At 32.8% G+C, this 13818-nt stretch overlaps 1 protein-coding gene across 35 annotated transcripts in view; it reads right to left on the bottom strand.

Annotated features, from left to right (window-relative positions):
• Window positions 1-13818, bottom strand: part of RIMS1 (regulating synaptic membrane exocytosis 1) — a 414008-nt gene that overhangs the window by 273555 nt on the left and 126635 nt on the right. The window lies entirely within an intron of this gene.

Here is a 13818-nt window from a genome sequence, read left to right as displayed (position 1 = left end):
AACCAAGAATTAAAATATGCCTGTCAGAACAGCCCTCCCTCATAGACAACTGGTACTTTAGGATGTTTACATTACGTTTACTGGTTAACTTCCACTAAAACATATGTGTCAACTCTGCTTTCGAGAACTGGGCAAGGGATTAGAAAAAGTCAGGCTGACCAGGAGGAGTATAAGTCTATAGTCAATTAAAGCCACTGTATTAAATGTAAATGGTAAAAATTCAGATTGAGAAACATTGTGTTTTCTGAGTAATTTCACATTTTTATAGTGTAACTTCTTATTTTCTAAAATATATGCTTATACGTCTAATATTCTAATTTTACTGCTGAAGGAAAGCAAAATTCTAATTTTAGTACATTAATGCATGAATCAGTTACCATTTATGAAGTGTTCATTACAGTCTTCACATTCACTGTGAGAAGTATAGCTACAAAGCACATTACCACTCTTGCCTCATTTCCGACCACTCTTCTCATCCTCTCTCCAGTCATGTTGGCTCTTGCTGTTCTTTGAACTCACTGGGAATATCCTGGCCTCAGGGATTTTCACTTCCTGTCCTGGCTACCTCAGACCTTCGTGTGTGTGTGTGTGTGTGTGTGTGTGTGTGTGTGTGTACACGTATATATGTGTGTGTATACACACGTGTTATGTGTTGTATGATATATATTACATGTTATATATTATATATGCTATATATATATGATATATATCTATATCTATATCTATCTATCTATCTATCTAATAGACACACACACACATATATAAAGTGTTGGCTAACTCTCACATTCCTTTCAAGTCCATGCTCAAGTGTCAATGTTTCATTGAGGCTTACCGCAACTACGCTGTTTGAATGTATAGATATATCCTCTGTGAGATTTCTGATTCCCACTTCTTTCTCCTTTCTTTGCCATTTATCAACTTCTAATATATGATTTGCTTATTTATTTTATTTTCTGCCTTTCCACTATAGAAGGTAAGCTCTATGAAGAAGGGATTTCTGTTTGTTTTGTTCAATTTGTATCCCAAACACCTGGAAGAGTGCCAAGCACTGTTGAATGAATAAATTGTTTTGCTAGTAACAGTAATAGATCTGAATGTGCCATTACTTGCTTGCTACCTGGGATAATGGAAATGAGAAGCAAATCAAAATGACATAAAGAACACTGAATTAACAGAGACTTTCTGATTAGGAAGAGGATGTTAAAAGCCACCTAATACAACAATGTCATTAATACTAACATTTCTTTTAGAGGCCTAGTATAACTTTTTTAAAAAGGAAAATTTGCATTAACTTTATACCTCCTTTAATTTACTCCCTTCTACATTGCCAGCTAGGTCAGAATAGCTGTAAACCCAAAGTTTATATACCTGGCAGGTAAACTTTTTGAAAGCAGAGTTTTTTGTCATTGTTATTGTTGTTCCATTAGCTTCCTGTCTTTCCTATATTATGTTCAGCTCTTTAAATTTGGGATTACAAGGTATTTAATTCAGGCAGATTAACGAACTGTTTAAGGCTTGTCAATGGAAATTAAAATAAGGCAGCCCGGCAACATCTCATTTGATCATCATTTCTAGAATTACTCTATAACAGAATCCCTCCTCTGTAGTATTTACCAGGCCTTCAAAGAAATTGTAAAACTGAAAATTCCATGGATTGCATTTAGATTTAATTTGGAATTGTTGTGAGTTACAATGCTGCTTCACAGAAATAAAGCCCTAGTAAGTAGTTATGTCTGATGAGCTTATTCAAAGAATCTCAAAACTGCAACAGGGAGCACAAATAGAAAATCAATCTCTGCAGTGTGCAGGGTTGCACAAAAAAGCAATAAGCAGCTGAAACAAGAAACCTGGAGTTGCTTTAAAAAATATCTACTGCATCTTTAAACGGGTCACTTCAAATCACAAAGCATATCATTTTAGGCTATATAAAAACAGATTTTTCTTTGATTACTACATATCATAATCTTTCTACAATAAACAGAGGCATTTGAGCAATTTACATAATAAACAGTATTTATATGATTTTAAAATTTATTTCCTAAATTTAAACAGTTTTGAAAAATATCTATTTTATGCAAAAATTCGGTGAGGATAGCAGAATACTATAGCTTAAATTAAAAAACAGGGAAGTATAAATGTCATAGCAGAAATTATTAAAATGAAATAAAATATTTTATATAGGGTCTATTGGCTTGAAATTAATATTCAAAGCAAATATTCCATAAAAGTTAATTATGTTCCCCTGAAATTCCACATTTCAAAAATAAAATCTAAAATTTAGTTCCCAGCATGAATTTTCAAAAGCAATCATTTGCCACCTGTCTCCAGAAACCCAATTTATAGCAAATGACATTGCTAAAAATAATAAGCAAAAATAATAAATAAAAGTAATAATGCCCATTGGGGCAGGATTTACCTCAAAGTCTGCCCTCTTGTTTAGAAATAAATAAATATATATATATATTTCTATTTCCATCCTTACTTCTAGCCTCAGTAGGTAATAATTTCCTTCTAATCAAGGCTACTCTCTCAATATGCTTGGATATGGGCCCCTGAACCATTCTCAGAATTCTAGTCCGTCAGTCATCCTTCTCTTTAGCTTCAAACTTTTCTAGAACCATTGACTCTAGTGCCTAAACATGGTCAAGTTTCTTCTGTGTCAACATGTATTCCCAACAATAAAACCTCCATCCTCTCCCATTTCTTAACCCACTCCCTGACTCACACACTCACAAAGATGATGAAAATAGCATCACACAGATCTTGTCAAACAAACCTGATAGTTAAGTAAATACAGAATTTGAAACTAAGGTTAATACCCACCCAGGTTGGTCCCTGGAGTTCAACAACTTCCTGAGGGTCCCAAGGAGACACATCACCACTAATCAGCCACTACTGGTCCAATTACTAAACCACTTAATGTGAACAAAATTATTTTATTTTGCTTCCACATTATCAGCGATCATTTAAAAAAAAAATCACGTCCTTAAAATGATTGCAAGGACAGACACAATAAAGAAAATTTTCTATTATCTGAACATTAAAAATAAATGTATTTCAAAAATATCAACATTAAAATTGCAAAATAATATGTTAAATCATAGGATTTTTATTTTAAAAACATCTTAAACATTAAAAAATAATACAAAGGACAAAGACCCAGGGAGGAAATGAAGACTATGTATAGAAAATTCAAAAATAGAAACATTGTAAATGACCAGTAAACATCTGGAAAATATCCATATTCATTAGTAATGGAAGAAATGCAAATATTTTTTTAAAAATGTTTTTACCTATAAAATTGAAAAAGATTTAAACAATATACAATGCCCTGTGCAGCTATGGAAATAATTATTCTCATAAACATGAAAATTGGCATAGTCTTTCCAGAGACATTTGTCAATACATAGCAAAAGCTTTAAACTTTTACAAATTCATTTGAATATGTTTTAATAATATAGCATTTTGTTGCTTGTTTTATAATTGAAAAAAACTGAGTACATTGTAAATAACATATAACATATTTTATCCATGAGATAAAATATTATAAGTATGCCAGGGTGTAAAGTTAAAAACAAATTAGTTTCCTCTGATCTTAGACCTTTTAAGATTATATGTGTGTGTGTGTGTGTGTGTGTGTGTGTGTGTGTGTGTGTGTGTTTCAGGAATCTCCAAGAGGGAGCTAGAGTTCTGTAGTCTTTTTTTTCTCTCTGTAAATTAAGCTGATTGAAAAACAATTTAATTCATTTTTTAGTGTACAGCTTGATGCACTTTGATGATCAAGACATAAAACATGATCATAACCACTATAAGTACCCTAAGGCCACTTTTCAGTCAATCTCCACTCAGTCTCAGTCCCTGGAAACTACTACTCTTTCTGATCTTAGCATTGTTGCCTTTTTCTAGAATTTCATACAAATGGAAATTCACAGACTGTAGCTTATTGAGTCTGGCTTCTTTAACTTAGCCTAACATTTGAGAGACTCATTCATGTTGTGTGTATCAGTAGCTTGTTGCTTTTTACTGCTGACTAGTAGTCTGTTGTGTAGACATACCACAATTTGTTTATTCCTTCACCAGCTGATGGACCTTTGAGTTGTTTCTAGATTTGGGCTATTACAGATAAAACCACTATGAACATTTGCATAGAGGTCATGAGTTTTTATTTCTCTTGGATAGATATCTAGGAACTTGATTTTTAGGTAATACGTTAAATATGTAGTTAACATAATAAGAAGTTGTCGAGCTGTTTTTCAAAGTGGCTTATCATTTTACATTCCCGACATCAATGTAGGAGAGTTTCAGTTGTGTGAAGTCTTTGTCCACACTTTTTATTGTCTTTTTAACTTTAGTCATTCTAGTAGGTGTGAAAAATATATTATTGTGATTTTGATCTGAAAACTAAAGACATACATCTTTTCATGTGCTTATTGCCTTTTGTTTATCTTCCTTGGCAAAGTGTTCAAATATTTTGCATATTATGGGGACTTTCTCATAATTTGGTTATTCTTGGTACACATCTTTTATTAGAAATGTGTTTTACAAAATTTTTCTCCAAGCACATGGTTTGAAATCATTTTCTTAACTGTCTTTCAAAGAACAGAAGTTTTAATTTTGATAAAATCTCATTATCAAATTTTTGTTATGTTTTATGCTTTTGTGTTTAAGAGTTTTTTGGCTAATAAAAAGTCACAAATATCTTCTCCTATATTTTCTTCTGTTTCCTAGTTATAGATCTTACACTTAGATCTATGATCCATTTTAAGTTAATTTTTGTATTTAGTGTGAAGGAAAGGTCTAAATTATGTTTTCATTTGCATATGGGTGTCCAGTCGTTTCGGCACCATTTGTTGTTTACCACTGAATTATTCTAGCACCTTTGAAAAGTCTCCTAGACTTATTTAAAGCAAAATCTATTTGTTTTCGAGCATTAATTACTATGACACAGAAATACAGACTATCTTTTAGGTAAATGCTTTTATAAAAGACTTTTAAATAATATATTCAAATGTTAACTACACATTGTTATCTAAAAAAACTAAAAGGAAAAAGTATATGCACATATCTGGAATATATGTGCCAAAATACATATATGGAGGTTATTGAGTTCTGATTATGAGTTATTTAACTTTTCTATGCTTAATTTCCCTTTTTAAACATACACATAAATTATAATAAAAGTTTTGAAATTTTACTCATTGATTTTTGATTTATAACTCCTAACATTTATAGCTTCAATTTATAATTAGCAGAAATAATCACATCAATGACTAACACTGAGGTGTAGTAAATCAGACAGTAAAGGAAAAAAATTCTAGTTAATAGCACCATGTCATTTTCTAAAAGCAACATCAGATTATATTTGTTCATTTTATTGTTAAATGTTCTCAAAGGAATGGACAGAATTATAAAGTTAAACCAAATGTTCTCAACAGAACATATCCTTTAAAAAAATCAGTGAACAATTTAGGCATAAAATTCCATTGTGCAATAATATCCAATTTTAATGTTGATTAGTTTTAATGTTGACAATCCATTTACACTCACAAGTCATCAGAAATTTTTGCTAGTACCACCTGCTGCATACGAAATATCAAGAGATAATAATTTGATTTTTTTAAAGATTTTTTTCCCAGATTTTAAGGTTGAAAGATAAAAATGGCAAATATTAACACTTCTATTTCTCATCACTTCCATTTCTCTCTTCTTTTATAAGAAGGATAGCTTTGGCAGAGCGGAACTTGCCTTTTCAGGAATTTCTTGTTTGCATTCACAATACCAGTGATGCAAATGATCTTGCACATGTGTATGTTCTAAGACTATGACATTACACATTCTAAGATAAATTGAAACATGACAAAAATTATAATTAGTACCAAGTGGGTGTAGTGTAAGAGCTAAAATAGCAAAGTAGAAAAGTTAAAATTCATTTTCACATTCAAATCAGGTATTGTCTGAAGTTTGCTTTCGGGTGATTTCTGATTGTTAAAATACTTACATAGTCTCCAAATTTTTCCAAAATGATAAATAGTTCTATATAAAACATTCTTGTGCTTCCTCTGTATGCTATCTTTTTTTCTTCCTTCTTCCTCTATTGAGGTTAACATTCTGTTAGGGAACACGAATAAATAACCTCATATAATCTACCTCAAAAATATTATTAATGAAGTTGCCTTTCCCTTTCATATTATAAAGGTTCTTAACATGCAGACATAGCAAAACACTCACATTTAGGTTCACGGGATTTCTCCAAGTGGTATTAGAGTAAGATATAGAATGACAACCTCAAATACTTGTTGAAAGAGTATTCTGTGAAATTAGTGAGTGGAAGAAGCAATATTCTTTTAATATTCAAAATATGCAAAAGAAATACAGTTTTAACAATTAGAAATCACTTGAAAATGAGCTTCAGTAAACACCTGAATTGGACATGAAAGTTAATTTCAAATTTTCTACTTAGCTTCTTTAGCTATTATACTAGTCACACTTTGCACTCAAATACTACTTGGAGAAATCCTGAAATTCTTTTTTAAGTATTTTACTATGTTCTGCAAGCTAAGAACCTTTATAATGTGAAAGGGAAAGGCAACTCCATTAGAAATATTCTTGGAGATAGATTATATCAGAATGTTATTTATTTGTAATTATTAAACACGGCATGTTAACCTCAATTAAGAAAGAAGAAAGAAAAAAATGTAACATACAGAGAAAGCACAAGAGTGTTTTAGGTAGCATTTTTAACCATTTGGAAAAACTGGTAAAAATTTAAGCGTCTGTTGATACAAAAAGTATTGAAAGAAATTATGGCACACCTACAGTGACATACTCTCCAAATATTAAATATCATGTGGTAGAAGAATACGAATTGACATATATTTTCTATACATTTTAAGACACAACTATATGTGGATGGTGAGATTAGGAATAATTAATTTTTTTTTCTCTTACTTATCTATAGTTTTAAAAAAATCTTTGCACATAAAATTGATAGGAACTCATCAGAATCTAAAGGCACAACTACTGGAATGATACTTCTGTAAATATATATTCACATAGTTTTTCTCCATAAGAGGACAGCTCCTGTTTAGTGGGATTTCCCATATCGGCTTTTGGAAATATGTAACGAAGACTATCCAAAGTTGACCTCTTTCTACTAGGTTAAGACTATTTAACTTTATATAGTATTTGATCTGGATTGAAAGGGTGAGAGTTTAGTAAATTTTTGATGAAACTAATGACAATATTGTATATGCTATAGTCTTAAAACGTGCTCATTTAGAAAGGACGTTTTTATGATACCCAGAAACATTGTAATTATAGGAAGACAAAATATAAAGTGCCACCTGGGAATCCCCGCTCCAAATGCTATAAATAAAATTTTCCTATCATGGAGGAAACAGAATAACCAGAGTAGTTTAGAGCTAGACTTTGGGGGTATGGTAAGCCTTGGTATGAATTGCTCTACCATTTATCAGTTTTGTTTATTTGGACAAATTACCTAACGTTGACAAGCCTCTATTCCCTCAGCTGTTAAGCTAAAATGATAAAAGGACCTACCCTACAGGATTTTTTAAAAATATTAAATGGTGAAAAACAAGGAAGGTGTGTGTTTCATGCTCGCATAGCACTCAGTATATGCTCAGTAAGTAATAAAAATACATAAATACCAGGGATCAATATTCTCTGATAATTCATGTATGGGCTCTAGTTAATTTTGGCCAATGTATGCTTGGGTATATAGGAGGGGAACCAGCGTGCAAGGAGTGGCCCTGTCTTAAAAGACAAGAAATATTAATGACATTAGCAAAATAATTTTAAATGTATTATAAAACAGACATCACACTTGCATCAAGTAAAGCTTCAGGCCATAAAGTTGTGATATCACCTGGAAAAGATCTGGATCTTATTCCTCTGATTTTTAATAGATAAGCATTCTTCTTTCATTTTAAGTTATTAGGACAAAAACTATTACTTTTGATACGATTTGGAATGTATATCCAAGCAGATTTTTAGACTTTTACATTACATTCCTCTATTACAAAGCCAGATAAATCTTAAAAACCTCTCTGAATTATCCGGTAACGAATGAAAATCTAGGAAGGCTGGCTGGCATCAGTACTTAAAGGAATTAATGTAAAGGTAAAGTGTGTGTCTGTATGTGTGCACACACATGCCTAAGCACAAGATTAGTCAGTATGCTCTAGAAAAGTATATTCGAGGTCAATTTGTACTGTCTATAGGTAAGAAGGACAATAAAATACCTGAAATGATCATCAGATAACAAAGAGGCTTTCAAGGGGAGTAGGTGTTAAGAGTTAAATATATACATATTATTAATAAAATTTATCATATCGTTTAAACATCTAAAAAACTTCTGAAATTAAAGGTAACATTTAAATTAATAATTTGTTGGCAAATTATGAGTATACAAAGTAAGGTGAGATAATAAGATGGTCTTTTACCTAACAATTTATGCATTCAGAGTTGTGAAAAAGCTAAAATTTTTAGGTTCCAAAGCCGCAACTATTATTGGATATAGAGTAAACTGCCCGGCTACACATTGTGAATAGGTTATAAATAAAAACCATCAAGAACAAGTCAAATATACCTAACTTTAAAAAATATGTAATCGAACCAAAATTATTATTTAGTAGGTAAGTGGGCTAAAACAATAACAAACATAAAGAATGGGTCAGTGGAAAGAGGGAATATATATTAGATTCATTTTAGTTTTCCAAGATTTTTTAATGGTTAGGTACAGTGTATGACACCAACATTCTTCATGTGGTAGATTCTGCTTCTTGCTAAAAAATCCCATCTCAAAGGGACCCATGTACCTTACATAATAGTAATAATACATGAAACAATGCAAATCTCATTTTTAAACGTTACCCATTTTCCCCAAATACACTAGTCAAGAACTCTAAATTTTAGTTCGAGAAATTCTCTAACTTGACTCCAGGCATAGTTCTAGGGCTTAATATTTCTAATCTGCAAAACATGAGCATTGGCCTAGATGCTAAGAATTAAAATCCAGATAAGAATTTCTAAACATCACATTATTGTCATGTTGCCCAAAAAAGTCTGTGACTATTATTCATTAAGTCTTGTTATTGCTCTCATTTAGCTCCAAATAACAGATGGCTGGAAACAGTAACTTGACACAAGGGTCCTTCTTCACTAGTCTTTGCAACGGAATAACCATGTGAAAGGGAAAATGAGGCATGAGAAAAGAATATGATTTATAAAACTGTAGAGGTATCCCAGTTCTACTGCTTGTTTTGCGGATGAAAAAGCTAAAATTCTTAGCTATTAAGCACCTTCTATCCCATATCATAGAGCCCATCAGTAGAAACTACAAAATACTATTTTGAAATGTTTCCTGTTAGCATTAAAAGCTATGTGCTGTAAGCAATCCTAATTAGTAATATCTGTTAGTATAAATTTTTTTTTAGAAAAATATCAACATTTTGTCTCAATTTGTAAAATTAGAGAAATGTGCCTCTTATTTTTTGCCTTTCATTGCTGAAAAACACGTACGTATCTCTGATTGATACACTGCTAGAAATAGACATTCAAAATAGGTATGTTGTAATGCACACCAATACTTCTAAAACATATTGGTATTTCTTCTTATTGAAAAGCATTTTATGAATGGTGATTTCTGGGAAAGAAATGATTACAACAAAAGAGCCTTCCTAAATCATGCTAAAACTGTTAGGAAAGGTCAAGTCAAGGTTATTTACACGTTGAATTCTCAGTGAAATGTTATTTAAACAATTTTTAGAGTATCACTATTAAGTAAAAGAAACCATTATTTCAAGTTATAAAATATAAATATATTAGGAGACACCTGAGAGAGAGACACTTTAAAACAATCATTGCGTAAGAATTCCCTTACAACTCAGCCCGCTTCAGGCAGTAGGAAAAAACCTCATTACGGTAACTTGAAGAAATCCCAACACAAACCACAGAACCCTCTATACTTCGTTCCCAGGAGATTCCTGCAAAACCCAAAACAGCAGGAGATGCCCTCGTGATTTCCAACGTACTTGCACTCCCAGTGCTGTACCTCTGAGAAACAAAATATGCTGTTAGGGCTCTCTTAAACACCACTACCCTCGCCACACAACTGTTGATTCACTACATAACTGACATTGATTCTTTCCCCTCTTATAGCCCTGATTAGTACACATTTAAGTAAACACTTACTTTAAGTCCCTATTTTTCCTATTTTAACATGAGCTTAAAATGTACTGTTTCAACTTGAACTTATAAATTTAAGGTGTTCAAGCCTTATCATGTCAAGTGACATGAGCATTTGAAGGATATTTTTATCTTTAAACATTATACTGAATTCTGAAAAACTGTTTTCCCGAAGGTTTTAAATACTGTCTTTTTTTATGGTTCCAAGGTGACACTGTTTACAAATGCCCACAACTTATCAAAAACCAATTAGAAAAAGAGACTATTCATTTTTAGAAAGATCTTTGTAATGCTATTGTGGTTAATATATCAAGGTTTTTCATATCTCTATTGTTTAATCTTTCTCATTGAAGATTTCAGTTGTATCTATTCGGAAATTGGGAGGGGAGAAGTTAATATTTATTTATTTGTTTGTTCAAAAGAGAACTGAATCAAAACTTTCGTTCTCTCCAAGTCCTCAAAAAGGCTGGGGTCATGTTGGCCCCATCAATAACAGAAGATCATCTATTATGCATGTCAGAGTTCCTGGATTTCTTCAAACGAGCAACTCTAGGTGCAGTTCAGCACCTGTATGCCACGTAATGCCAAGTGCTAAAAGTAACCAGTTGGTGATGTGGCTACAACCAAATACTGAAACGGCTTCATTTCATTTGAGGCAAGTGAGGTCTCTCAAATGGAATAAAAACAGAAACATGGAGATAAAAATTGCTTCCTCTCCAGGAAAATAAGAACATAAAAAGGTTTACCATTGACCCGCCTTTAGTATTGCCTCAAAACTCAAATAAATGATCATTCTCTTTTATCTTTAACTCTTTGGGCTCTTTTCCTAAAACTCTTCATAAAGTGACAAACTGAAATGCTGTGCCTTAGAACACCAAAAGCCCTGGATTACATTTCTCATTATGAGAACACCAAAGTGTTTTTAGAATACCCAACTCTTTTTTTATGCCTGACTATACACGCCCCCAAATGCCACTGAATCCTGACAGTCACTTCCTTCTCCCAATGCCACCTGCTCCTCGAACACCCACCCACGAGCTGCTAAAATCCTCCTGTCACCTCAGCCACATGCCAATATAGAATGCTGCTGGCCACCCCCACCCCATAACCTCCAAACTTCCTTTGGAATAAGGAAACATAGACATAACTCAGATTACAGGGGTTTATGATGGCAACGAGTCATGGGCCAGATAGCTGGGAAATACTTCGTCATTTTAATATGCCACTTTGTATGAATCACAGCTATTGTTTCTGGTCTGTATGTGACACTTATTTAGAGCCATTGGTTGCTAGGAGAAAGTTCAGGCTAAGATGTATTTATTGATCTAAAAGCAGACATGAAGGTTATACCAGTCTCTTACCCCATTAGAAATTCCCATGTTAGCCATTTCGATTTCTAGCTTGAGAAAAGCTTTTTATATGAGTGACAATTTTATGTGGTTGCAGCCTGTCTGAACTTAGCAGATACAAAGCTTTTTGAAGAATATACCTAGGTATCACCCCACTCTTTAAATAACTATTTACCTACTCGATGTCATGCACTGTACTAGGCACAACAGATATATAGAGTCATAAAGAAGTGGTCACTGTTAACATGGAAATTATAATTTTCACTGATGCCCAATTATCAGGTGATAACATTTTCCAACATTTTACTGAATTTCTTTCAGTGCCAAACTTACAAAACCAAGACTGGAACTAGGCCCGATTATTCTGTAGGCTTTAGGACAAGCTGCAAACAGAGGCTTCCAGGTCAGGAATGATACTTACACTTGACTTTGTCTTTGCATTTCTAATACCTAGCATAGTCTTCATGCATGATCGATGAATGGATGCATGGATAAGTTCAGGAATGCATAAATAAGCATACAAACGGATCTGTGAAAAAAATGAATGGGTCGGATTTTCCACGGAAGACATGGTTGACACCACTGCACACCAAGAAACTGTTGTCTTTCTCTACTGTTACATTTGACTCCCCTTTTGAGAAATTAAGAGAATTCTTACCTAAATTCAAGCTCTTAAATTGATGACAGGTAATAGGCCTTCCTAAATGTGAACTTCAGGCTTTGTAGTCTGAAACTATTTCTGATGGTCTGGTATGGACCATGAGTCTCACAGAGAACTGGGAACACATAACCTCTCAGTCTTTGCCACAGCTATGCTAAGAGACCAACATGAAGGAAATATGTCTGGAACTTGTTGCCATAAACTGTTAGCAGAATTTTGTGATTTGAATGATTTAGGAACACAAATGAAAGCTCTTCTCTGCCTTTCGGGTACTATATTGGGTTTGAAACTACAGAATAACAGCTGTCTACTTGTTCAGCTAAATTTAAAGGAGGTGAGGTCTTGCTTTATTTTTAAAAAATGACCTTTTCTACTCAAAAGTGTTACTGAGCTAAATATAGGCAGTTTTCCCTGTGGCTCTTCTAGAATTTAACACACTGCAAGCCCTAAATTTGGAAACTTACCCCAAACTTTTCTGGTTATAAACCTCTAATTGGAATTATTAGTTCTATAGTGGGAAGCTATTCTTTCTCTTCTTCCCATGAGTGGATAATTGAGTCTCTTAGGAAGTCACTGAAGAAAACTGAATGCTTAAAATATTTTTGGGGGAGTATATCTAAAAGGATTGCATAACTGCATAAATTCAAATACTAAGTCCTACTGTGGGCATATTGTTCTAATTAATCTTAAAAAAGATGAAAAGAAAATTTGGGTAGAATCTTAGATATTGTTTCAATTATCACTGAAGGCAATAGGTGAGGAGCATGGATATTCATATTTGGTTGGTAAGACTGAAGGAAGGGAATCCATGGCCTTTAAATATTATTAAAGCAACAATTTCTGAGATGCTGAATGTTATAACCTTAAGTTCCCCACAAAATCACTAAAAGTTTATATCTAAATTAAAGCTTTTTATCACATTCTTAATCACATTTACTCTGACAGTGGTCAGTAAATTAATCCCACCATTTGTAGATATCTGGTGTGTTAACAATACCAAGAACAGCAACAAGATAATAATTATACTAACCCTAACCCTTACCAGTGTTGGGTATTGTTAGAAATTCTTTACAGGTATTCTCATGTAATTCATACCACTTTCTGATGTAGATATCATCATCAGAACCCATAATCCCTTTTTACAGATAAAGACATTGAGGCCCAGAGGGGTTACTTGGTTAAGGTAACATAGCAGGTTGGAGGTGAGGCAAGGATTTGAACTAAGCAGTATGGCTCTTGGCTCTTAACAATGGTCAATAGATGACTGGCTAAGTATAGTAACCAATTAGTACTATTGAAAGTTGTTAGTTATGGTCAATAACATCTAAACCAATGCACTTTAAAAAGATATTGAATTAATTAATTTCCTCCTTTAATTACTTAACACTATGCATTTTAATTGCCTTATAGAAGAGAAAGCATACACCCTCACATTTACATACCTCATAGCGTAAGACCAAGAGCTGGAAGACTTGGGATCAATCTTAGCTTATTAACTTGTTAACTTATTAATAAATAACTTAACATCAAAATCTGTGGCTCTAATTATTAACTATAATAAAAAATATTTAAACTGATCTTTTAACATTCCTTGAGCTCCAA

The sequence above is a fragment of the Rousettus aegyptiacus genome, unplaced genomic scaffold, assembly GCF_014176215.1.
Source record: "Rousettus aegyptiacus isolate mRouAeg1 unplaced genomic scaffold, mRouAeg1.p scaffold_m13_p_1, whole genome shotgun sequence".
In the NCBI taxonomy this organism is placed as follows: Eukaryota; Metazoa; Chordata; class Mammalia; order Chiroptera; family Pteropodidae; genus Rousettus; species Rousettus aegyptiacus.
This window is presented reverse-complemented; position numbering and strand designations above follow the sequence as displayed.